This window comes from Pinus tabuliformis, chromosome X, assembly GCF_031772625.1.
Source record: "Pinus tabuliformis cultivar Carrire ecotype Pingquan chromosome X, CPIR1, whole genome shotgun sequence".
Lineage (NCBI taxonomy): Eukaryota > Viridiplantae > Streptophyta > Pinopsida > Pinales > Pinaceae > Pinus > Pinus tabuliformis.
This window is the reverse complement of record NC_142308.1, coordinates 508,829,888-508,856,283: the sequence shown is the minus strand read 5'-3', so window position 1 is coordinate 508,856,283 and position 26,396 is coordinate 508,829,888.

Below are 26,396 nucleotides of genomic sequence, written 5' to 3'. Positions count from 1 at the left end.
CTTACTTGATGTGGCTTTGAAGCTTGTAGATGACCATCATTTCCCCCCCTGTCAGATAAAAGGTGAGATGATGGAGAAAACTCAACTACAAGACTGTTCAATACTCTAGAAAAAGTTCTGACATGTGTTTGGAATATCTTCTTGGATGTTGATGCCCATTACCAAGAAGCGATCCATCCAAGATGAATCTTTGTTCTTGCAGGGTGTTTGTTTCTGAAGCATCTATTTAAAGAATGACTGGTTTTATGACAGTGCTTACATAGATGAAGATCAAAACAATGATCTTTCATATGGCCAACTCGGTCACAGTGTTGGCATTTCACGATCTGTTGTTTTTGTTGTTGTTGTTGTTGTTGTGGAAGAGGGGCAGAATCTGGAACAGCTGGAGGTGAACTTTCATGAAGAGCAGGTGAACTGTCATGAATGAATCCAGCACTCTGAAATTGAATGGGCTTTGAGTAGTCTGGAATATGAAAGGACAAGTCCTTGTCATATGTAAGACCAGTTCTATGCTTGTTGTGGACAAGCTGTTCCCAAGGTCTGATGATGGGCTTGGGAAGTGCAGATTGAGTTTCTGCATCTGCATGTACAATTGTTGCTTTATTTGAATGAACGGTAACATTATTGACTTGCTGCTGATGGGTTGCTGTCTCAATGTTCTGAACAAAAACAAGTTCATAATGATGTCTATTTTGATGTAGCTCTTCTTGTTGTAGCTGTGATTCAAGCTGCAAAAAAATCGATCTTTTCCTGTGCATTATGCAAGCAGGTCTGAATGTCATAGAGAGTGTCTTTGTTAATGTTTACCATCCCACCATCATTAGATTGTATCAAAGTATTTAATAAATCTAATACATCATAAGTTAAAGCCATTTTTTTATTTTTTTTGGCTTTAACAATCAATGTTCCAATCAACCAGCAACAATCGTTGTGATGCTAAACGAACACTTCTTTCATGAACCATATATACTTATGCAGCAGTCAATATAGCAAGTAATCAACAACTCTGGAATCAAGAAGTCAATACCTCTTTCCTTCAAAGATATAATGTCATTATCCTCTCAAGGGTTCAGATCAGGGTCTTAGAAGATGTTGAAAACCTATCTCAAATCAGTCGATGTAGAGTCGTTTTCTTGTAAGAATCAACATGTTGATATAAGCTCTAGAAGATTGTCCTGTTCATACATCATTCTCTTCCCTTTTTTTGTGAGTTATTATAGATATTCTGAAGGTCCATTTTGTTCCATGGCATTGGCGGCAGTTGATGAGATACCTGCTATCATATTGTGATATGCAGCAAATAGCGGCATTTGTTGAACCTACGACATACTAGTAAGGAGTACAGACACGATTTTAATACGGTGCTTACCTGCGAAGCTTTTGTTTTGTTTTATTTCATTGTTGTACATGGCGCTATACTGAACCTGAGAATGGAGGTTATGTAAGGAGTTCGTATGTGATATGGTCGTTAGAAAGGTGGTCTCGACCTCGGATCCAACTATGGCGGCGTCTTTGCAGAAATTAGCGGGCCTGGATTTGGAATCCGGGTTTGACTCAGGTCTCACCGATGCCGTTTTGGTCAGCACTGGTGCTGATAATGTCGTAACAGATGTTCAGCTCTCCCTGGAATGACTTCAGTCGAACAGAGGTGCTGCGTGAGGAATTTATTGCTCCGCTGGATGACTTTGACACTCAAAAAATTGGCCTCTGTTCTTTAAGTCTTACTCAGTCTGGAACTTAAGTCACACAAAATGGTGTGAGTGTGAACTACGTCCACGAGTTTTGAGTGAGCCGCGGGTTTTGAGAGGCAACAGCTTCTTCAATCTGATTACACAGGCAAATCCGGAACAACTGCTGGAGAAACGTAGCCGATTGTTTATCTGACGCTGGACATCGAGGGTCCGACCACCTCGGAGGTTGTTATAATGCTCCACCTTCCACACGGGGTTATAAACCGGTGGCAGAGGACTGGCGCTCAACTGTGTTATTCTTGTAGAGGACCAAGCGTTAACCGAAGACCGTTAATATATATGGAATCGGCCTCCAAACTTGACTGCTCAAGCATGGGCACTCGCGAGACTAGTGACTTGAAAACCTCTCAACTGCAACGTTGTCATCCAGTGTGAATACCACAACAAACATTACTTTTATGACGCCTCTGGAATAACACGTGTAGCAAGCATTATACCTATTGATTCTGGCATAAGGTGGATCCCTGCATGTTGCTTTGCATGTCAGACCTTCAACGAATTGCGTTGGTCCCTTTTGAAATGAGACTTGTCACTGCTACTCTTATTCATGTAACGGATCGAAAAATGTCTGGGGAATCTCCTAATGTGACCGAACTCTCTCCTTCAAGATTAAAAACTTCCACACTGTGTACACAGTGCAGATTTATCTCACTGGCAGAATGCAAACTGCGGCTCCAGTTCACCAAATTTCGTACAGAACTGTCCCCGTTCGTTCGTGTGGTCTGCCACAACACAGACCTGCTAGAAACACCTTTGCAGCTCGCCTAAACTCTTCCACCGAACTCCTCAGTCTTCCAAGTCTGTGAGCAGACAGATAACAAGAAACTCTTCAAAACAGCACGCCGACTTCTCCACGCAAAACACCACAGCGGCACTCTACAAACTGCAAACTGGTTTTGATACCAGAAGCAGCATCAGGGCGTAGAGCATAAGCTCTAACCTCCTCCCCAGTTATTTTTCACTACGACTTACAAGGCCGAGTGGCGTCTCTTCTTTCAAGCACGCAGCTACAACTGCATAATTTCATTAACAAATGAAGAAGTCGAGTGGATTCTGCAGGCTAAAATCAATGGTTTGCAATCCTTACGGGTCAACGTCCATCAAACTACCACCCCCGACATCGAGACACAATATTGAAACAATCTTAACAATACGCACTGCAAATGATAATAATAATAAGCTAGACATCTACAGTGTGGTCGTTATCGATGGAGAAGCGGCTCGGCTCAAATGAAAAGATAGTTGAAATATACAATTCTTCTGTAAAATCATGGAGGATCGCTGGACAGATTCCGGAAGATCTGGTTACAAGCTAGAAAAAGATGATTCATGGCACCAGCATTTCTGTCATAACCGGCGAGCTGGAGGCTTGAGCGAGGTAAAGGACCGGGTCAACCATTTCTACAAAGTACCTGGCTCAGCTATCATTGACAACACTCCTGAATGTTGTTAGAGCAGACTAAGGCGCCAGACTCAAGATAGTAAAAAATACCACTAAATTTCCAGCAATACCAGCTAGACCACCGAGGAGAACCGTTAGAAGGCGGATTTGGCGGACTGGTCTATGCGCAGAAGATGGTAGAAGATGATTATGGAAGAGATCCCAGAGAGAGCAGAGAAAAGAAAAACAGTGCAAATAAGCAATAATAATTTACCGAAGATGATTCTTTGCAAGGAAACCCTATTTCAGGAAGAGCTGGTGTTTATGAGTAAGGGGCGTTCAACATTTACTTAAAAACGCATATGTCAGAGTGCGCAGTCTAGACAAAACGCACAGTCTTAGCAGAAAAACGCATATATGTGCATGAATTTCGATTAGGCACAACAGAGAGATAATCCAAGGAATCGACAGAGTAAAAGCATCAAATTTTTGAATGTCAGTGAATTAATGGAGTGTTATGGACAGTGAACAGAATTTTCATAACTGATATGCAAATAGAGGCCACAAAACAAATGGTTCAAATTGGAGCAAGACCAGCAATCGCCCGCTCTGATACCATGTTAAACATACATGGGAGAAAGAACAATATGAAAGATAAATCATGAGAGTACAATTTTTATTAACAAGATATATACATTACCGTTGGGTTTCACATCCCAAGCTCTCTTGGACTCCTTTTGTCCATTCGGCTTCCACACTAACCCATTGAGGATTAGGTGTCCAACAATAATTAATTAAGAAAATATATTATATGAACATGTGTTATGCTTTTTTGGACATGCGGTATTAATAAGTCATGATATTATTAAGTGGTATTGTTAAAAAACCTATTTAAGAATCTCCACCATAAATGGAAGAAATTAAGAATTTTATTATGTATTTTTTTAAATTTATATAAGTTTGACACATATATTATTTTTTTATAATTAATAATATAATAATAATAATTTTAAATAATGTTATATTTTATCTTATTTTTATGTTTGTTTAAATTATAGCAATTTAACATGTATCATGAGATCAGTGTTTTGATGTTTATCAACCATTTAATTTCCACAATTTTAATTTAACTATCAATCATTATAAAATGGATAATAGGGATTTAATTTCCATGGAACATTCTTAATAGTATACACAAATCAGAGGTTGAGACTTATCTTCAAAGTACTTATGTCTTTTTCCCCTTTTAATTAAACTTATTAATAAAAGAAAACCATATAAACAAGTGTATATGAATTTAATTATTGTTTTTTTGGACATGTGTTATTGATTGTTGCATGTTTTTTAAATATGTGTGTGTTTAACTTGTATATTAATTTTTTTATAGTTAATAATAATTATAATAATTTAAAATAATGTTATAATTTAATTAGCTTTTATGATTTTTTACTTTTATTTTAGCAAGGTGAGATGGATCATGAAATAAATGTTTTGATGTTTATTATGGATTGATGTCTATAAACATTTAATGATCATTTAATTTATGTGGCAACACTAGTTTATGTAACTATGCTAGTTTTATTGGAAATTGGATATAAAAGAATGACATGCTCTAACTAATAGGTGAAATGGCTTCTTAGCTCATAATTCAACAATACAATTTTGAGCAGGATTGTGATTTCTTGTTATTTAAAATGCACTTTCCAATATTCAACACCCTCAAAAACCCCTACAACACTCAAATTTTGTAGATTAAACAATTTAAACATATGATTTTTAAAAATTTCTAGCAGATTTTGAACAAAATTGACTAAAGAAAATGCACAAAAAATGACCATTTTATCTATCAATTAAACTACGCATAAAAATAATTAAAAGTATAATTTTTAATAACCAAATACTTATTTTTAATTAAAATAGAAAAAAATAATAATAATGTTTTCATAACAAATCTTAATTATACATTCTTAATAAAAAAAAATGTACACATCTAACAAAATGATAATAAAAAATAAAAAACATGTTAATAAAAAAATAATAACAACTCAATGACTTGATTTCCCTTGCATAATAATGAAACATTCACCTACATACATCAAATTATACTTTATTTTAAAATTATAATAAAATTTATAATTTTAGAGAATATATAATATGTATATATAAAGTTTTATATAATTTTAAATCCATTTTTTTTTTTTTTCTGTTCTAAATAAGGCTAATTCTATTATAGTACAAAAAGGTCAAAAATTACATCAGAGTTACAACAAGGCCATGGCCTTGTAAATCCTGCCCAGAAATTGACAGTTTGCCACAAAAAGGTCAAAAATTACATTAGAGTTACAACAAGGCCATGGCCTTGTAAATCCTGCCCAGAAATTGACAGTTTGCCCAGATTTACACCTTCCAAAATTGAACACAGTCAAAATTTGGATTACTATCTTCTGTTGTGTCTTCTCCTAAGACTCGAAACAGTGACTCTAAACAGTACGTAACAGGGACATGCTGAGATAGACAAACATGGCGATGATGAGCACCGCTTAAACATGGACTGACTGACATATAGACCCATACTGCCGACACATAGACATACAGACCCATACTGCCGAACTGATACATAAACACAGGATTCAAAGACAGAGTGATGCTCTTGCGGCCTAGGCTGCCGAGAGCGAACTGCTTGACTTGATCATTCATCGTCCGTGGTGTAGGGCGCTTCCTCAACTCGGTACCCAAATTGCAGAGAGTCGTCAGAATCGAAGAGAGGGACCACCGCGCTGGAAGGGAGACCCTGAACAGGCTCGCTTGGACCCGCAAGAGCTGCTGGAGTAGCTAAGGGGGAGCTTTCCCTAACAGGGCATTGCAGGTCAATTATAGGCACCGTCCCTTGAACTTGAGGTGGGTTTTCCAGAGTTGCATCTGCCTGATCTCTGAAAATATCACAATGCTCAACAATTACAGAGAGAATAAAAGTAGAATTGGCGAGTGTGCAAGGTATCCGATACCTGACTGTAGGATGCGCCTCATGTCCATAATCAATTATGCGTTTTCTCCCCAGCCCTCTGCCTCGTCTGGCTCTGTTACCATGGAGGTGCTGCTGCTCAGACGTAACTTCGACGAAGGAGGAAGGAGAAATGGGGGCAGGCCTCTGAGTGGTAGCCCGTCCGCGAGAGCCTCCGCGTCTACTGCACATTCTCAGTCTCTCACCCCGCATTGCTGGATAAAGAAGAACCCGCTTGCAGAAACCCGGAGAGGAGGGATTAATTAGGACGGGGGCCGCCGAATTTGGCTCACAACGCCTGGGAATTGCTCTCAAGCTTGTGACAGTCCCTGAATTGGCCACAGAGCATGAATGCCCTTACTCATTCCCCCGCTCCACCGAGTAATGCGCCAATGTTGCAGCGGAATGCCAGACGATTGCAGAAGAATGCGCAAGTGTAGCAGGAGCTCCTGGTTTATTAATCGCCATCGCACAATTAGCCAGGAGACGAATTATGGAAGACAAGACCAGCATTAATGCCCTCGTTGATATTCCAGCATGCGAACCTCTCTTACATCCTGCGAGGTACTGCGTGTCACACATGGGCTGACCCCTGCCCATGTGACTCCCCATCTGTTCGCCGCTCACCTTAAGCACCCGCATCCGGGAAATTTTAAATCCATTTATATTATCATTAAAATATTAATTAAATCTCTGGCTCTCTGTACCACCAATTCTGCTGACAAAAACGTTTTCCACCATCCACATATACACACTAGTTTATTCATTGGCTACGCCCTTCGAAAATATCTACTCTATGGCCCACCTGCTTAGCGAAAACGGTGAACAAGTAGCTAGGACGTTATGTGATGTGACACGTGGACCTACTGAGGACACTTTGATTCTGGAGTCTTTAAAAATATCTGGATTGCTCAGCCCCAGTATTTATTTTATTATAAATAAAATTAAACATTACTTAATGGACGAAATACCGTGGCCACAAGATTATACAAGTGTTATTATGTTATACCAACTTACAAAGCCATTTATCATACAAAATTGGAAGGCAGTTATGGATATAAGGGTTCGAGTACATGTTGATGGATGAAATTTAGGATTTATTCATTCTCTAATCACGTGTTTGATGGGGAAAGTGATTTCTCAACAAACGAACCCATCCTTGAAGAGAGGGTCAAAAGGAAGGATAATGGTCTTTTAAAGGAAGATATTTGAGCACACTTAACTAGGGTTTGAAGTAGTAATATTTATTAGGTTAAATTAAAAGTAGTGACTCTTATGGTTATGAGTATCAAATTTGAAGAGTGAGGTTTTATTTTAGTTTAGAGAAAGTTTTATTATTATTCGAGTGATAAGTATTATTCTTTGTCAAGAAAATTGCATTTTGGCTGTACAATATATTTTTATATTTTTTTGTACCTACTTTATATCTGAACATAGTCTCTGCAACCAATCTGCTTTCTTGCTTACATGAGTGGTTACCATGTATTCAACCTCTGTAGTTGAGAATGCCAATACAGATTGTCTCTTGCTCATCCAACTGACTTCTCTTCCAAATAGGTTAAACATATACCCACTTGTAGATCTTCTCTGATCTAGATTTCCAGCCTAATCTACATCAACAAATCCACGTATATCCAACACTCTATTCAATCCAAATATTCCTTGGTATCACAAACCATAATCATTGGTGCCACGTAGATATCTAAAAACCTGCTTTACTTCTATTCAATGCTCCTTGGTTTTGACGTAAACCTCCTCAATACTCCCACTTCATGTGTAATGTCCTATATTTGTATAAACCATTGCATACATCAAACTACCAACTACACTTGCATATGGAACATGTGACATGTCCTTCTCCTCTTCCTGTGTCTTGGGACATCGTTGTGCAGATAACTTTACACCTATAGGAATAGGAACCTTCACCAATTTACTATCCTACATATTAAATCTCTGCAATATTGTTTCAACATATTTCCTCTGGTTTAACCAGAGTTTCCTTTTTGTGCGATCTAATTTAATTTCCATGCGCAAAATAAAGTTTGCAATACCAAGATCCATCATGTCAAATTTAGAGGATAATTGGGTCTTCACATCTTGGATAATTTCTCTATCTTTTCTGATCAACACCATATCATCCACATACAATGCCAAATAAAAAACATGATCACCAAGTAATTTATAATACACAGTAGTCTGCATTGTACCTTGTGAAGCCAACTCCATGTATGATCTAGGTGGGTGGCCACCTGCCTATTCCACTTGGACCCTCACCATTGTTCTTTTCTTTTTTTTCTTTAGATTCCTTAATTGTAACACAATTTACTATTGTTGGCATTTTTCTTGGTCCTGAACTTCCGGAGTCGTTTTGAGGCCCTAAACAACATTTTTTTTTTTGCAAAATGGCTCCAATGATTTGTATAGAAACTGCGTCAGCAGTTGTAGTCCTCAGAGAGATCTTTCCAATGAGGTATCATATGCATCAAACAGAGATAATATGACCAAGTTACGATCTCGGGAAGTTGGCTACCCAACTAACCCCGACGGGGCCCATAAACTCTTGGTGTTATATCTCCTTGGGTTAGGGTTTTGGTTGTTTAGGGTTTTCTCTTATTGTTCAATAATAAAAAGGCCCTTGAGCTTCATTGTAACTCAGTTCAGAGGCATGTAGCCGCCACATCTCTTCTCAAAGATAAGCTACCATCGCCCATGCTAGTCTTATTTCCATTCTGTTTGTAAGCATATTTCAATATTTCTTATTAATGAAATGGAGTGTTATTTCTACTGCACTCAGCATTTATGGTTATACCTATAATTTTTTGCATTCCTTTTTAAATCCAGATTAGTGGTATCAAAGCAGTCTGCTCCTTTTCTGTTTTTCTTTGCATGTCCCCAACGAGGTAGGGATATAAAGAGTTAGGGCTTGAATGGGTCGAACCTATGTAAGACCAACCTCGCAAATCCTGACATCCTCCCATGGCGGATGAAAAGAAAGATGAGAGGGTAGAAGATCTTGCTCAAAGAAGCCCTCGAGCGACAAAGGAACGCGATGATGGACAACTTTGCCCAAATCCTTCGACGGATACCCAGGGGCAACACATCTACTTCTAGCAGCTACTTTGGAAGCGCCACACCCTTTAAGGTACAAGTTAACTTTGACATTCCCATATTTGAGGGTCAGATAGAGGCGGATGCCATAGATAAATGGTTAAATATGCTGAAGCATATTTTTTGTTCGTGATTTTTCCATCCGGGAAAAGATCACTTTTGCACTTCTCAAAGTCGCCTCCCACATTAAGGACTGGTGAGAAACCTACTGTGTGCAGAAGGACGAGAGGGAACCCTTGTTGTTTTCAGCACCATCCACTTGGAATTCGTTTTGGGATGTCATCAAGGAGTAGTAATACCTTATTGGGAGCTATGAGGATAAATACATAAAGAAGACTACGTTGCGGCAAGGGAGGGACCAAGACGTGCCGGAGTTTACCAATGTTTTTCATACACTTCGCATGAAATTGGGTATCAAGGATTCTGAGAAACATTTGGTACTCAAGTACCGCGACTACCTACACATGTACATCCAAGATGAGATGGAGTTCCTGGGCATCTCCTCACTCGACATGGCGTACCGATACGCTGTCAAGATCAAGTAGAAGTTTAAATAAAAGAAGTGAGACTTTGGATCTGTGAATCTAAAGCAAGGGAAAGGTGCCCCTGACTTGCAGAACCAAGGACAAAGCCAAGGTGGGGTGACCCAAAACAACCCGTCAGAGCCGCAAGAAAATAACACCACCATGAAGTCAAAGTAGGACACAGGAAAGTTGTGTGAGTTCCATAAGAGCCCTACTCACAACACAAGTGAGTGTTGGGCCAAGCAGTTGCTCGTGGCAGAGTTGAAGGCTTCAGAATCAGATGCATGTTCGGACCCTAAGTCAGAACCCAATAAGAGGAATCACAAAGGGAAGCAAATTATTGATGTGGAGCTTAGTGCCACTGTTGCCATCGCCAAGATCCAAAAGAATGAGCCTGAAGATCCAGAGGAGGGGGAGTGTCTCTTCCACTCATAGATGTGGGTGAAGGGTTCGACATTGCAATTCATTTTCGACAGTGGGAGTCAAAAAAACCTCATTTCAGTAGAGGTCATGAAGCGGTTGGGTCTACTGACTACACCACACCCGCAACCATATAGTATTGGGTGGCTTCACCAACGACGAGATCTCTGAGTCAGCCAACAGTACCGTCTTCCCTTCAACATCAAGCCTTTCACAAATGAGGTATTGTGTGATGTTTCTCCTCTTGATGGTTGTGATGTATTATTAGGACAACCATACTTATGGAAGCGATAGATTGTATATGAGTCTAGACATCACTCTGTGATTATTTCTTTGGGTAATACATTATACAGGATACCAAAGGTAGCCCCACCTACTGCCACCTCTTTGATCTCTGCTAAGAAATGCAGTAAGATCATCTCCCAGACTAGGAAATTTATTTTCTTTTTGATTCACTCTCCAAGTAAGGGGCAGATCGTAGCCACATCCATGGCCCTCGGGAAGGATTCCTCCACACAATAGAAGAAGGTGGATATGGTCATGAAAGAATACATGGTCATCTTCTCCTCACCCACAAGGTTACCATTGCACTGTCAGGTCAAGCATTCATTCGATTTGACTCTCGGAGCACCTCTACCCAATAGGTCGATATATCGCTGCTCGGTTAAGTCAAATAAAAAGTATAAGTAACGCCATGATCAACATTGAGTGTCGCACAAGTTCCAGGTGGGTGACAAAGTTTGGCTACATTTGCAGAAGGAGCACCTTGCTAGACTCCACTGCAAGCTTTGCCCACTTGAGTATGGGTCATACACCATCACCAAGATCATCGGTGAAAATGCCTTTGAGCTCAGCATCCCACCATTCCTTGGTCTGCACCCAGTGTTCAATGTAAATCGCCTTTGAGCATACTTTCCACCGTTGTTGGACACATCTGACATTGCAAAACAACTCACACCAACAGAGCTCAACCCAGACTACATGGAACATGCCACAACTAATCAGATCATGGACACATAGATCAAGAACACTTGGGAACAGAGGATACAACTATATCGAGTTTTCAAAGCAGACCAACTCCTTCACCAAGGACCAAGTTCAGCGTAAGTTTCCTCATCTCATGGAGGGAATCAATGCAATGGAGAGAATTGCTTCCTAAGGGGGGAGGAATAATCCAGGTGGATATTGGTGGCCACTTGCCTATTCCACTTGGACCCTCACCATTGGTTTTTTTTTTAGTTGTGGCACAGTTAACTATTGTTGGCATTTTTTTTGGGTCTTGAACTTCGGAGTCGTTTTGAGGCCCTAAACGACATTTCTTTGGAAAAATGCCTCTAGGGATTTCTATGAAATGACATCAACAACTGTAGTCCTTGGAGATATATTTCCAACGAGGTCTCATACGCGTCAAACAGAGATAATATGACCAAGTTACAACCCCGGGAAGTTGGCTGCCCAACTAACCCCAACGGGACCCATAAACGCTTGGTGTTACATCTCCTCGAGTTAGGGTTTTGGTTTTTTAGGATTTTCTCTTATTGTTCAATAATAAAATTCCCTTGAGCTTCATTGTAACTCAGTTCAGAGGCATGTAGCCGCCACATCTCTTCTCAGAGGTAAGCTACCATTGCCCAAGCTAGTCTTATTTCCATTTTGTTTGCAAGCATATTTCAGTATTTTTTATTAATGAAATGAAGTGTTATTTTTTCTGCATCTCTGCATTTATTATTATATCTATAATTTGTTGTGTTCTTGTTTAAATCCGAATCAATGTATATATGTATCAAATTTTTGATACCACATCCTTGGTGATTACTTTAAGTGATACAAAGACTTCTTTTAACTTGCACACTAGTTCTTTTCTTACCCTTCACTAATCCTTTTGACTGCTTCATGTAGATCTCTTCTTTCAAATCTCCATGTAGGAATGTTGTTTTCACATCCATTTGTTCTACCTCAAAATCAAGAGCAACAACAACAAATAAAAGTAATCTAATAGAAGCTAATTTAGCAACGGGAGAAAAAATATCACCAAAATAAATTCCTGGCATATGGGAACAACCTTTCGCTACTAACCGAACTTTGAATTTCTCCACTTTGCCTTTTGCCTTCATCTTCTTCTTAAACACCCATTTTCTACCAATGGGTTTTCTTCCAACCGGAAACTCTACTAGATCCCAAGCCTCATTTTTGTCTAAAGTTGTCATTTCTTCAACCATGGCCTTCTTCTAGAGTTTTCCATCCTCTAAATCCACTGCCTCCCTGATAGTTCTGGGATCATCATTAGTAACAGATAAACAAAAATTTGAGATAAATTAGATGGACTATACCTCTCTCACTGCCTTCTTTCCTGAACTGATCTCCTCAAACCAATAGTGTGTGCTTCTTCTTCTTCTTCTTCTTCTGAATCTTGTTCATTTGTCGAGTTTGAATCTTCATACTTCAGATCAAACTCTATCTTGTCTGGTTCCTTTTCCCTTGGTAGGACTTCCTATTTTGACATCCTTCACTTCTCAAAATAGCACATCTCGACTATACACAACCCTCCTTGTTTCTAGGTTTCAAATCTTGTAACCCTTTAAACCATCTGTATACCCAATAAATATGCACCTTTCAGATTTACTATCCAACTTTGTTCTTTTCTCCTTTGGGACATGTACATATGCATCGTAGCCAAATACCCTGAGATATGAGAGACAGAGAGTTTCTTACCATTCCATACCTCCTGTGGAGCCTTATCCTCCAATGTTGATGAATGTGATCTATTAAATAGGTAACATGTAGTATCCACTTCCTATGCCCAAAATTCTTTCCCTAATCTAACACCATTGAGCATGATCTTTTCATTTTCCATCAATGTCATGTTCATTCTTTCGGATACTCCATTTATTTGAGTTGTGTATGAGTAGTCTTTTTCCATATTATACCACACTTCTTACAAAACTCTTCAAATTCCTTCTTGCATAACTCTCCACCATTATTTGTCCTCAACACCTTGATCTTCTTCTTTGTATAATTTTCCACCAAAGCCTTAAATTCTTTAAACCTATCAAAGACTTCAGATTTCTTCCTGATAAAATATATCCATTTATCCCCCAAGAAGTCATCTATAAATGAGAGATAATACATAGATTTACCCAGTGATGGAACCGACACAGGTCCAAACACATCATTGTGCACAAGCTTTAATATTCCTTCTGCCCTCTTAGCACCAGAGGGAAAACTCACCTAATTCTGCTTCCCATATACATAATATTCACAAAAATTAAAATCCAGAGAGCAAGTACCTTCTACCATACAATTACCATATAGTATCTGAAGGCCATTTCTCTAATTTGTCACAGTCTTTAATGCCACAATATATTATTTTCACTAGACACCATATATTTTTGCTCCACATTTAAGAACGATAGAACTGTTGCACCCATCAATAACAATACTGCCCAAAATCTTGTACAGATTTGTAATCTGAACTCTCCTCATCAATACTAGTGCTCCTCGAACCATCTTGCAAATATCTTTCTCGAACACTATCTTTACACTTACATCATCCATCTTGCATACATAAATTAGATTTCTGGCCAATCCTGGTCCTGGAATGTGTAGAACAACAAGAGATGTTATGCACATGGTATTGGCCCATGATATTGTAAACAAGAGCTATATACAAGGTAAGGATTTTCATGGTAAAATGACATTGAAAATCCATGATTAAGAATATTGTTACATGTTTTTTAAAATGTATATATGTTTAACTCATACATTAATTAATCCGGGCATTAAGTTTTATGATTTTTTTAAATTTGGGCAATTGTGCTAGTAAACTATTAGTTGAGACTATCTTCAAAGTAGTTGTATCCTTTCTATTTTTTTAATTAAATTAATTAATTAAGAAAATAGAATATATGAACATGTGTCATATAAATATGATTTATGGTTTTTTGGACATATGGTATTAATAAGTCATGATATTTTTCTATGGTATTGTTAAAAAACCTATTTAAGAATATCCACCTTAAATGGTATTGTTACGAGTTTTTTTAATGTATATTTGTTTAACTCATATATAATTTTTTTTATAATTGTGTCGAGCTCTCCAACCCAATATGCAAGAGATGTTGTAAGGTTATGTTATGTGATGTTATGTTATATAAACATTTTGACTCAGTGAAATTACATAACAATAAAAATAAAAATAAAATACATCTTGTCTTTTAGGTGCAAATTTCTATCATGACATGTTATGTTAAATAAAAATTTTACTTGGCCAAATAAAATAAAATAATACAATTAATAAAAAAAACCCTACATTAAACTTTTTAACTTGGTCAAAAATAAAATAAAGAAAATTAAAAAAACCCTACATTAAACATTTTTTTTTCAGCACAAAACCCTACATTAAACATTTTTACTTGGTCAAAAATAAAATACAAAAAATTAAAAATAACTCTACGTTAAAACAAAAATAACTTTAAACTAAAATAATAAGGTAAACTTGACTTGGTCAAGTTATTGGTGGTTTTTGATCTCTAGATTTATGAGATTCATGGTATTCATTTGGAATATAGTCTATTTAAATGAGGAAATTAAACTTGCATAAATCCAAGCGCCTAGAGGGATCAAATCTCTTTTCACTCTGAAATATGTTTAAATTTCAAGAGATTTGATCCCTCTCAGCGCTTGGTAGATCCAAAATTAAGATGAATATACGCTAGTTAATAATAATATAATAATATTTTTTTAAAGTTATATTTTACTTTATTTTAATGTTTTTTAAAATTATAGCAATGTAACATGTATCATGAGGTAAGTGTTTTGATGTTTATCAACCATTTAATGATGTTAATAGGTGTGTTTATTTTGGAATAGGGCTTCCACAATTTTAATTTAACTATCAATAATTATTAAGTGGATAGTAGGGATTTAATTTCCATGGAACATTTTTAATAGTATACACAAATCAAATGTTGGAATTTATCTCCAAAGTACTTATGTATTTTTCCCCTTTTAATTAAACTTATTAATAAAAAAATCATATCAACAAATTATTGTTGGACATGTGGTATTGCTAAGTCATAGCATTGGCTCATACTATTGTAACAAAACTTATTTACAAATTAAGAATCGCCATGGTAAGGTGAGCTGGATTTCAATGTTTAAGAATTTTGTTCCATATTTTTTTTAATTATGTGCGTGTTTAACTTATATATTAATTATTTGTATAATTAATAATAATCATAATAATTTAATTAGCTTTTATCATTTTTTTATTTTATTTTAGCAAGGTGAGATGGATCATGGATTGATGTCTATTAGTTTATGTGGCAATGTTAGTTTATATAACTATGCTAGTTTTATGGGAAATTGGATATAAAATTATGACACAGTTTAACTAATAAATGAAATAACTTCTTAGCTCAGGATTCAACAATATTATTTTGAGCAAGATTGTGATTTCATGATAATATTTAAAATGCACTTTTGAATGCATAAATGGATTCAGCGCCCTTAAAAACCCCTATAACTCTCAAATTTTATAGATTAAACAATTTAAACTTGTGATTGTTAAAAATTTATATCATATTTTAAGCAAAAATAGACTAAAAAAATGCAGAAAATGACAATTTTATCTATTAATTAAACTACGCATAAAAAAATAAATAAAATTAAAATTTTTAATTACCAAATATCAATTTTTAATTAAAATAAATAAATTTAGTGTTTGAAAAAAATTAATAATACATCTTAGTTATACATTCTTAATAATAAAAAAGTATAAACCTAACAATTCATATGAATTTATCAGACGGAGAAAGATTCGAACTCGCGACGCATTATGGCCGAGGATAGCAACGCAAGCCCTGGTTTCGGTCAGTCGTTAATCCCTGTGACAAACAAGCTACAAGACATAATCGTGCAATTGGGTAGAGGTTCCACGATCGATCTCCCGCAGGTCGTTGTGGTCGGAAGTCAAAGTAGCGGGAAGTCCAGCGTCCCAGAAGCTCTGGTTGGCCAGGATTTTCTCCCCCGAGGATCAAATATCTGCACTCGCCGGCCTCTTGTTCTACAGCTTGTTCAAGTCCCTCAGCCAGCCGAGGAGTGGGAATATGTCGAGTGGGGAGAGGTTACCCTCAAAGATGGAACCCTGGAGGGACTTGGGATGGGCGCCCCCAAGGCAGATCTTACCAGGATGACCACGGATGGCAGTCATCTGCTCAGATCTGCCATTGAACCACCAGATCAGAAGCCCAGAAGAACAAGAAGCCTTAAAAAAACCCAGATCTGTGGGCATGCAACCGTCAGGCGGCAACCTCAGACGGGCACAAATCCTGGAGAGGCGGATCTCATACAGCTCCTCTTAAAAGCACCGGACGACAGAAGTTACTGCATGAGGATATGGAGGGACAATAGTATCCTGGAACTACGGAACAAAATTCAAATCCCTCAGAAGGCATTACACATCGACTGCATCTGTGCCTCTCGTCCAGCTCTAGTCAATGCTCAAAGACTGGCGAATCTGGACTTGGATCTGTCTGCTGTTGGTTGGAAGCAGCTTCCTCTCTTGAACCAGCCAGATCTGCCTGAAGACACACATGCATTTCAGATCCAAGTCAATCTCTCGGGCAAAACGACAATGCAATGGGTACGCGCAACAGATCTCGTGCAGGATCTTTTGCAAAAACTCGAACGCCGGCTAGGGATCCCCTCCTCTTACCTCAGACTGCTATATAAGGGTAAGCAGCTCATGAATCCCCTTCCTCTCTCCTCTTACAACATTCATAAGGACGCTTCTATTGTGGCTACCTTTCGTTTAAGAGGTGGTTCCTTCAGGCAGACCTCCTCTGCCCCTTCTTTCTCTTATAAAGATGCAGTCCGTAAAGACGCTGCCCAACCGCAGCCCTCTGCGAAAGCAGCCCAACCATCTAGGGCTCCAAAGCCATTTTTGGTAGACAAGTCAGAGGAAATTCCTTCCATCAATCTCTCTCATCTGGGGATTGACGATCGCTATCAGCTTTTTGCAGAATCCGCACTCATATGTAGATTTAATGGGCTCTGGCCTCGCACATCAGATCTATACCAATTGATTCATACCAATTGGACTAAAAAAAGCGAGATCTACTTATGTTCAAAAGGATTCTTCATTGTAGCTTTTGACTTAAATGAAGATTACCAGAAGGCCTTAACGGGAGGCCCTTGGTTCTGGGGCTCGGCTGGGCTTTTTCTCACCCCCTGGTTTCCAGACTTTGACCCTTCTACAATGGTCATCACCAAGATTCCCATTTGGGTCAAGCTCCCGAATATTTCGGCGCATCTATGGCATATCTCTGTCTTCTTAGCCATTTCAAATACCTTAGGACGCTACCTGAAGGTAGATTCATCACGAAAGGAAAATGGACTCTACACCTACGACAAAATTTGTGCAGAAATAGATATTAGCAAAGGACTGTCGGATCAGATTAATCTCAAGTATGGAGATTTCCACTGGACTCAAACCTTGGATTACAAGAATACAGCCTTCCGTTGCCACCATTGTCATCAAACGGGGCACCTCCAGAGTTCCTGTACCCAGTTCCTCAACAAAAAGAAGAATCTGAATCGCAAACCCAAATCCAAAAGCTAGAATCCATGTGTGCCTCCCCCTCCTATGGACGATACAGATTCCTCTAGTTCGGATGAGGAGGAAATTGTAGCAGATGGGCAGAATGTTGGGATTTCGCTGGGCGCCCCCTTGGTCGATCCGGCAAATCCCTTCGCCCATCAGATCTCTCAGAAACATTCTCATTTATCTTCATCCTCAAACTCTGATAAGGATATTCCGCCGCCGAGGCAGAATAGTCTACTACTTGTTACGGCTCAGCCAAACTCCTTTGGATGGGTCAAAGTAAGCAAGACAAAAGGTAAAAAATGTTGTGTGGCAGTAACTGCCCTCTCAGGGTAGATCTATCTGCTTAGTTCTAGCTTTTTGTATTCCAGTGTTTTCTATGGCCCTTTCCTTGTTTGTCTCTATGGAGCGAGGTGGATAGCCTTTCACCTTTGGCTCCCTTGCTTTTCTGCTTCGCTTGCATGCAAGCTTGATTGTACTATACTTTTTTAATCTTAATAGAATTAGTCTTTATACAAAAAAAAAAAAAACAAAACAAAACAAAAACAATTCATATGAATTTCGGGTAAAATAATTAAAACAAAATATAATAAAAAATAGGTTAATAAAAAATAATAACAACTCAAAATTTAATGACGTGATTTTCGTTGCATAATTATAAAACATTCAACTACACACATCGAATTATAATTTATTTTAAAATTACAATAAAATTTATAATTTTAAAGAATATATAAACCTCGATTGGGGTGCGAGTTAGAAGCATTGGAATCATTGACATGTTTAATATGATGGAGGGTAAGATCGGAGGGCAACTTCAAAACAACCCCCACACATTCGATTCATGTGAAGAGGTGGCATCGCACATGCATCACATTTATGGTAGAGGTGAAGGTGGTAGGACCACCTCCGAATCAGGGTTTTATGATGGCAATTCCATAGCAGTGATCATTAGTTTTCATGCTTTGAGACAGGATCTGGTTACATGTTTGTTGGATGATCGTCGTGGGATTGAGATGGAGCACCAAGTTGGTCGCCACCTAGGTGCAGATGACCTCCTTCCTTTCGAGGTCTCTCTCAGCGAGTATGTTTCTTTTCTAGGCTTCTCTTGCCCCATCTCCCTTGTTCGCTCAATATTTCAGCTTTTTCACCTGAGAGGTGTTTATGTATCGATGTCTGCCATTGGTTGGAAGCTCACCCGTAATTGTTGGAAGGAAACAACGAGTTTTTATGATGCTCTATCTCCACACTGCATTATTGTTTCTATATATTTCAGAGTCTTGCTTTCCCGTATGGGGATGTACTAGGGTTCTCTGGTTTGGCAAATTATTTACATTTCATGCATCGCTGCCTGCGGTAATTACCTTGACTGCCCACAGGTTTTATTGGTCAATAAACACTAGTTTCTCCCAGTTCTGGTTTGTATTTGTCTGTCTCTTTATCCTATCCCTAGTCAAATGGAGAAACCCTAGTTGATTGTCCCCAAGCTCCGAAACCAAGTCCACAACATTTCCCACGACAATTTTTGGGTAGATTTCCATTATACTTACTTCTATCTGCGTTCATGTCATGATAAATTTACACTTTTTTCTGTTCCGAGAGGGTTATGGGACTTTAAGCTTGTCTCTTGTTGAGAGCTCGGGGTTCTAACGCCCTGTTCCAAGGTCTGTCACACTAAGGGTTCAAAGTTAAACAATTATATGGCGTGTCCTGCCTCTGTCAGAGGCTCTCAGGCTGATGGCGGTCATGGTCGTGGTAGGAACCTTGGGTCGAGTCAAGAAGGTAGTCAACCCCACCCTTGCCCAACGAGAAATAGAGGGTGCAAAACAACCTCACGACTTATTCGAGATGCAACTCAAGCATTTCAATTTGGGACCCCACCCCGGGTCCACCAACTAATTTTGGGTTGGGATGCTGAGTTGAACCAACATGCAACAAACACAGACATTGATTTGGGGGACTGGAAAAATTTGGTACACGACCCTGGTCATTCCAGCGGCAGGTCTTCTTAGTATAAGCAAAGAATTTATCTTTCTTGGTTAATGAAAAATATAGTAGCCAAAGCTTTGCCTAATCCTCTTGTGAATTCTTCCTAGGTTGATCATGGGCTTTCGGAAATCCAAAAGGAATTCCAACTGATTCAGTGCCATCTCCAACAATAGAATGGTCGTCTTAGTCGCATTGAAAGACATATTATGTGCCTCCCACGGACGTAACTTCCTCGTTCAAGCGCGAAGGATCCAACGCCAGTGGATTTATCTGATGGCTAGTAGCATGCTTGAATTAGTTTTGGTTTTTAATTTTTTCATATGAAGAATTCGCAGTCTATGCTTTCTAGTTTTAGATATTTAGAATATAAAAGGTTTAAAGATACTCGAACATAGATGGCACAGATTGATAACCTTAAACTTCTCTGGTTTTGTATGGCCTATAATGCACTTAGTTGACCAATAAATCTCATTTCTCTCTAGGCAAGTTGAGGGCACCTAACCGCTTAATTTATGGTTGTAACCTGTGTTTTTTAAGAAAGTAAATATGTCACACCTGCTTAGCGAAAACTGTGAACAAGTCGCTAGGACGTTATGTGATGTGACACGTGCACTGTCCCAGGTCACTTTGATTCTGTATTGCCCGGCCCCACTATTTAGTTTTTATAAATAAAATTAAACATTTATTAATGGAGGGAATACCGGAGGGAGAAGATGATGAAAGTTATTATTATGTCATACCGACTTAGGAATCATTTATTATATAAAATTGAAAGGCAGTTATGGCCTCAAAAATATATATTCTATGGCCCACCTGCTTAGCAGAAACAGTGAATAAGTAGCTAGAACGTGATATGATGTGACACGTGGACCGCCCAAGGACACTTTGATTCTTGAGTCTCTCAATATATGTATATAGCCTGGCCCCAGTATTTATTTTGTTATAAATAAAATTAAACATTTAGATTTAATGGACGGAATACCGTGGCCACAAGATTATTTAAGTGTTAAGGAATCATTTATTATTATAAAATTGGAAGGTAGTTATTAGAAAGGGTCTCTCTGATGACGTGTCTGATTTCCCAACAAACGAACTCATCCCTGAAAAGAGGGTCAGCAGGAAGGGTAATGGTAACGTTTGTAATCAAAATTATCTTAATTTATCTTTAAATTATATTAAAATATAAATATTAAAAAATGGGAAAGAACTATAAAATTTACGAGAAAAGGAATCCATAATATTTAACTATATTTTTTTACAAATCATAAATTGAAAAAATCCTAAACATATTTTCTTAAAAAAATAATAATTAATAATATGAAAAGCTTTATTGAAAAATAATTATAATTTATGGAGTGTAGTAATTCCTATATATAAATAAAAACAACAATGAAATCATAAGTTACTTATATAACATTATTAATAATATTAATGTTATTAGTAGGAATTATTTCTGGAGCATTTTAATACTATTTATTTTTCTTGTTAGATTAGGTTCTCTATACTTATCGGGATGATGAACTCAAGTTACAACCACATATGAATAGTTAGGTGGCCTCAACTTGCCTCGAGGGAAACCAAATCTATTGGCCAACTAACAACGTGATATGCCATCCAGTAGCAAAAAATAATTAGTCTTTCTAGCCAAGCTATTTAAGTCTGTATGTCTTTGTCTTTCCTACATACTATTTGCCTATAAACATAAAAAGCTACATTTTGAAAATTAAATGCTTTCCTTATACAAAATAAAACAAAAAAAATGAGAAACCAGCAAGTAGGCTACTCTTCTCCCTCAACAGACACAGACTCCACTGGAGTCGGGTCCTTGGCATTGGAACTTGGAAGCTTTGTCTGTGAGAGAATACAAGGGAGGTGATGCAGGAGCATCTAGGCCTAGCCAACGATGTGATGGCAGTGGTCACATGTTGTGGCTAATGCAAATATGGAGGAAGACTTGGTCGTTTAATTTGTATTAATTTCAGAATAATTGTAAGTAGTTAATTATTGCCTAATTTTGAACTAAATTGGGAATAAATGGCAAGTAATCCTCCTTGCGTGGAGATCAAGCCAAGTAGTTAGAATTGTTTAGATTAGGATAAGATTTGATTTCTAAATATGTAGTCTATCCCTTCAATTAAGAAGGAAACTGTTCTATAGGAGATATATGTAATTCCCTTGCTTTTCTGAAGAAGGATTGGAGAAAGAGAGATAGAAAAGGAGAAGATCGAGAGCATTGTAAGCCTACGGGCAGCACGGGAAAAAGAGGCCATTAATTAGAAGAATCAAGCCAGAGAAGGGAGAGAGCCTCGAATGTAGTTTGTATTTATGTTTGTACACATAGAATTGAATTTGAGGATAGAACTGTGTAATTGAATGCATTTCTTTTGAGACAAAGGTATTTGATGTTGTAATCTGGGCAAGGCTGAGAACCTGTAGTGGATTTATTGTGAATAACCAGTGTTGCGAGTATAGTTGTATAACCGGCCCGTGGAGGCCTTGAATGCTTGTTTTTTCTTTATCTATATTCGAATGCTCTTGATGTCGGCCTGTGTTTTTCATATGTTTTGATGGAGATATGGTGTTAAAGGATCAATTGGTGAGCACATTCCATTGTTCTGGTGTTGCAGGCGGAAAAATCCAAATACACTAAGTATCGGGCTCAAAACGCGTTTAAACAGAGAATCCGGACTTCAAATCCTTTAAACAGAGGTTTTGAATGACATCGGGTCCGTAGAAACCCAAATCGCATCGGCCCTATGTATTTCTTTGTCGCATTGCCGAAAGCCATTTATAAAGGGAAATTGCGTAAAACACTAGCGGATTCAAATAGATGGATTTGAAATATTATGTTCGGGAGTTTTGGGCCTTGTCAGGTCCGGCATATTATCGCATCACTATAAGGTCTAGACCCAAACCTTAGTGATTCGCGATTATTGATTATGTTGCATCGGTACATAGGAGCGAAGTATAAGTGTTAAGCGCCTATTGTAGTCGCCGATAGCGATTAAGCTTTATCGCATCGGACCTCTGCCGAAGTCTAGCGTCGATAGTGTGGATCACTAGAACCCCGAGCGCCGATATTGCGATTCATTCTGGACCGTTCGATCGGCCAGATCTGGATCTGTAGCACTAACACATATAACTGTGTAAAAAGGCAGAAAAGCTTTGTTTTAGCGTTTTGAAGGGTATTTCGGTTCTGAAAGGGAAAAAGTTATATTTAAAGCTTTCCATAGGCTTTTCGCTTCCGATATGCATATGTGTGGGTATAAATCTTAATAAGGGCCATTAAGGGGGAATTAAGTCCCGATCAGGTATATTGGTTGTGGCAGCCTTAGGGGGTTGCACCATTTTTGGTATCAAAGCAGGTTAAGGGGAAGAAATTTCTTGCGAAGAGATGTTTTTCTTATGAAGATTTAAGACTACATAGGTATGAAAACAACAACATGTTGAATGAACAAAGTTTGGCACCAGATTACAGCAGCGAGACTGTAGAAGAACTTTTGGGAAGTTCTTAGAGATTGTAGCAGAACTTGGAGATGCAAGGGACAGAGGAAATCTATTCAAAAACACATGTGACAACGTAAGAAAGTGTGAAGATTGCAGTAATATAGCACAAGAGAAGTTGTGAGAGAAGAACCAGATGTGTTCCTAAAAGTAGAGCAAGGAAAGCATTCTGAAGTGGCAGTGAACCTGAAGAATCCAACAAGAGATTGGACAGAGAGGACAACTGAAGTGTTCTCAAGAGAGAGTGAGATATTGTAGAAGCCTAGAAGGAGCAAAGGTGTTGCTCAAGAGGAGGTTCCAGATAGCGGATTGTGCTTACCAAAAGACTGAGTGAGGAGAGCTTAGTGAGGTAAGATTGCAGAGGCTTGTTGCAGAAGAGTGAGGAGCTCATGAAGAGAGAGGAGAAGAAGATGACTACTGATAGTCATAGCAGAGATTCAGAAAGAAGTCACAACATAAGGAAATATGCCAAAGTAAATGGCATGAGGATGAGTCAAGAAGAGTTTGACAGAGAGAAATTTGAGGTAGATTTCCAGATTGGAATATTGATGGAGATGCTATAGAGAAGTGATGGAGACCAGAAGCATGGTTGGACCATGAGAAGGAAAGTAAAGTGGCAGAGGCCACAAGAGAAGAGAAATCAACAAGTGAATTTAGAGATAGCAGAAGAGTTGAGAAAGATTGAGTAGATATTGAGTGCTCAAGAGAAACCAGAGGAACTCAGAGAAGCAGAAACAGAAATGGAAGTTTCCATTTGTAGACCAAAACAAGGTGAAATGTTGGGTGAAGAGGATAATGAGAGATCAGCTGAAGATCTCAAGGACTATTGGCATAGTTCAAAACAATTAGAAGATATGATGACAATGGAAGCAGATGAGGCAATGAAGCCTTGTGATTTTTATTCTCATAGTTTGTGTATGTTTGCAGGATATATAGAGAATGATGGATAGTCTAGTAAAATTGTCACAAACAGGAATGGAGCTCTTGGGGTGAAGTATGATGGATAATGCCTTTTAGAGGAAGAAGGTGTTGATCTATTGCAGCAGAAGGAGTTCATAGATGAAATTTTGTTTGGTGTGAAATAGTCAGATGAAGTTGATATGGACTAGAAGTCTATTGACAATGCCATGGCGGTACTACAAGAAGGTAAACAAATGAATTTGTTTAATGAAATTGATGAAAGAACTTTGCAATATAATAGTGCAGAAAATAGGATAACTCAAGAGGATTGCCAGGAAAAGAATGAAGCTGAGAGTGGAAGTTGTGATGAATTGCAGGAGATATTTCACAAGGAAATAGAATTCTTGGAAAGATTGCTTAAAGAACCTGAAGGAGAAATGAAGCTTTCAGAACTTGATGGAGGAAAGGATATGGTTATTATGCATAATAAGAATGAACTATCTCTAACATCTATAGAGTTAAGTAAATGTTTAGACTCTTCAGTTAATGATGTGACTGCAGGTGTGGAAGACAACATTAATAAATATGATGCTAAAATCAGAGAAATTGAGCAGAGATAATTTGAAGGTGAGATGAAAGATCAAGAACAACAATGAAGTTATGTCCTCAGAGACATAAAGGATATAGAAGTATTAATCCAGCAAGATGAAGATGGAAGGAACCAACAATTTAAAAGATATGATCAGCAACATGAGAATGAATTTGAGGAAGGCATTAGATTGCAGAAGTATAGCAACTGGCAGCCGAATGAAGAACAAGAGATTAGTATGGCAGTACAAAGAAAGACAAGTGAAGACTGAAGATACATATGGAGAATGAAAAAAAGGGTCAAGTGGAAGCTATTGCAACAGAGGTGGAATGGCAAGCTGATGAACAAGTTCATGGAACTTGAACAAATTCATATTGATTTGTTAGAGAAGGAAAGACTCAAAGGAATGGAGTCACAACAAGAAGGACTTGATGAAATTCAAAAGGTCTATGATGGAGGATTGGTGCTTAGAGCATCAAAAGAGGATGGAAGGTATTATGTTTTTAAAATTAATGATTGTTGTATGTTTGCAGGTCATATAGAATTGAGGAAAGACAAGCAGTTATTGGAAACTGTTATATTAACAGGTGAAGAGATGACTACTCACAGTCATATGCAGAATAAAGAGAAAAGTTACAGTCAAGTGAAGGAAGATGTCCAGTCAGATGACATCCAAAGGATAATTCAAAACAAGGATGGCAAAAGAATTATTGAGATCAAAGGATACACTGAGGTAAGGGACCTATTTAGTGTTATCATAAGTGAAGGGAATAACACAAATATGATTTTTCAGAAGTTAAAGGAAGGAAACTCACATAATCATGTGATGCAGAGGGAAGAGAAGCTGTTAAACATAGTTGTAGTGAATTATGCAAATATTGGACAATTATTAAGGGCTAAAGCTAAAGGAGAGCAGCTATTGGAAGATGATATAGAAGACTTGGTAGAAGTTAAAAAAATATTGAACATTAATGACCTTGAAGAAAGCCAAAGAATAAGTGATCAAATTGTACAACCAAAATTGAATAAGAATGAAAGACTTGTCATGAATGATAAATATGGAGAAGAAGTTGTCAAAAGTGTTGGCATAATATGGGAGCAAGGTAAAGCATTTGTGTTTATTGAATTGATTAATTCTAATGAAGATTTATATGCAAGAACAAGGCAATGTGAAGTCAATTTGAACCAAGGAGTTGATTCTGAAGAACAGATCGAATTAATGAAGGGTGAGATCAGAATGCCTCAGAAAGATGAAATGGTGTTGAATCTACAGTATGGGAGTGTTGAACTAGCAATGAGTTCAAGAGATGATAGTAACAGAATTACTATTGTACTACAAGGATTTATTGATGAAGAAGAGGCTGAAGATGACATTTCAGAAGCAGACAAGTATAATGCCATAATCCTTAAGAGTGAAGAAAGGAAACTACTGGAAGAAGAAATATTTCAAGTAGCTAAACAAGCAGGAAGAATTCTGAGTTTTCAAGAAATTTGTGAAGTTACAAGTATGCTGAGAATTGAAGTAAGAAGTAGTGAAATCATTGCAGAGGATCAATGGAGAAGGAATTTGTACATTTCATAAATGTATATGGAAAAATATTGGCACAAGGATTATGGTGCTCTTAT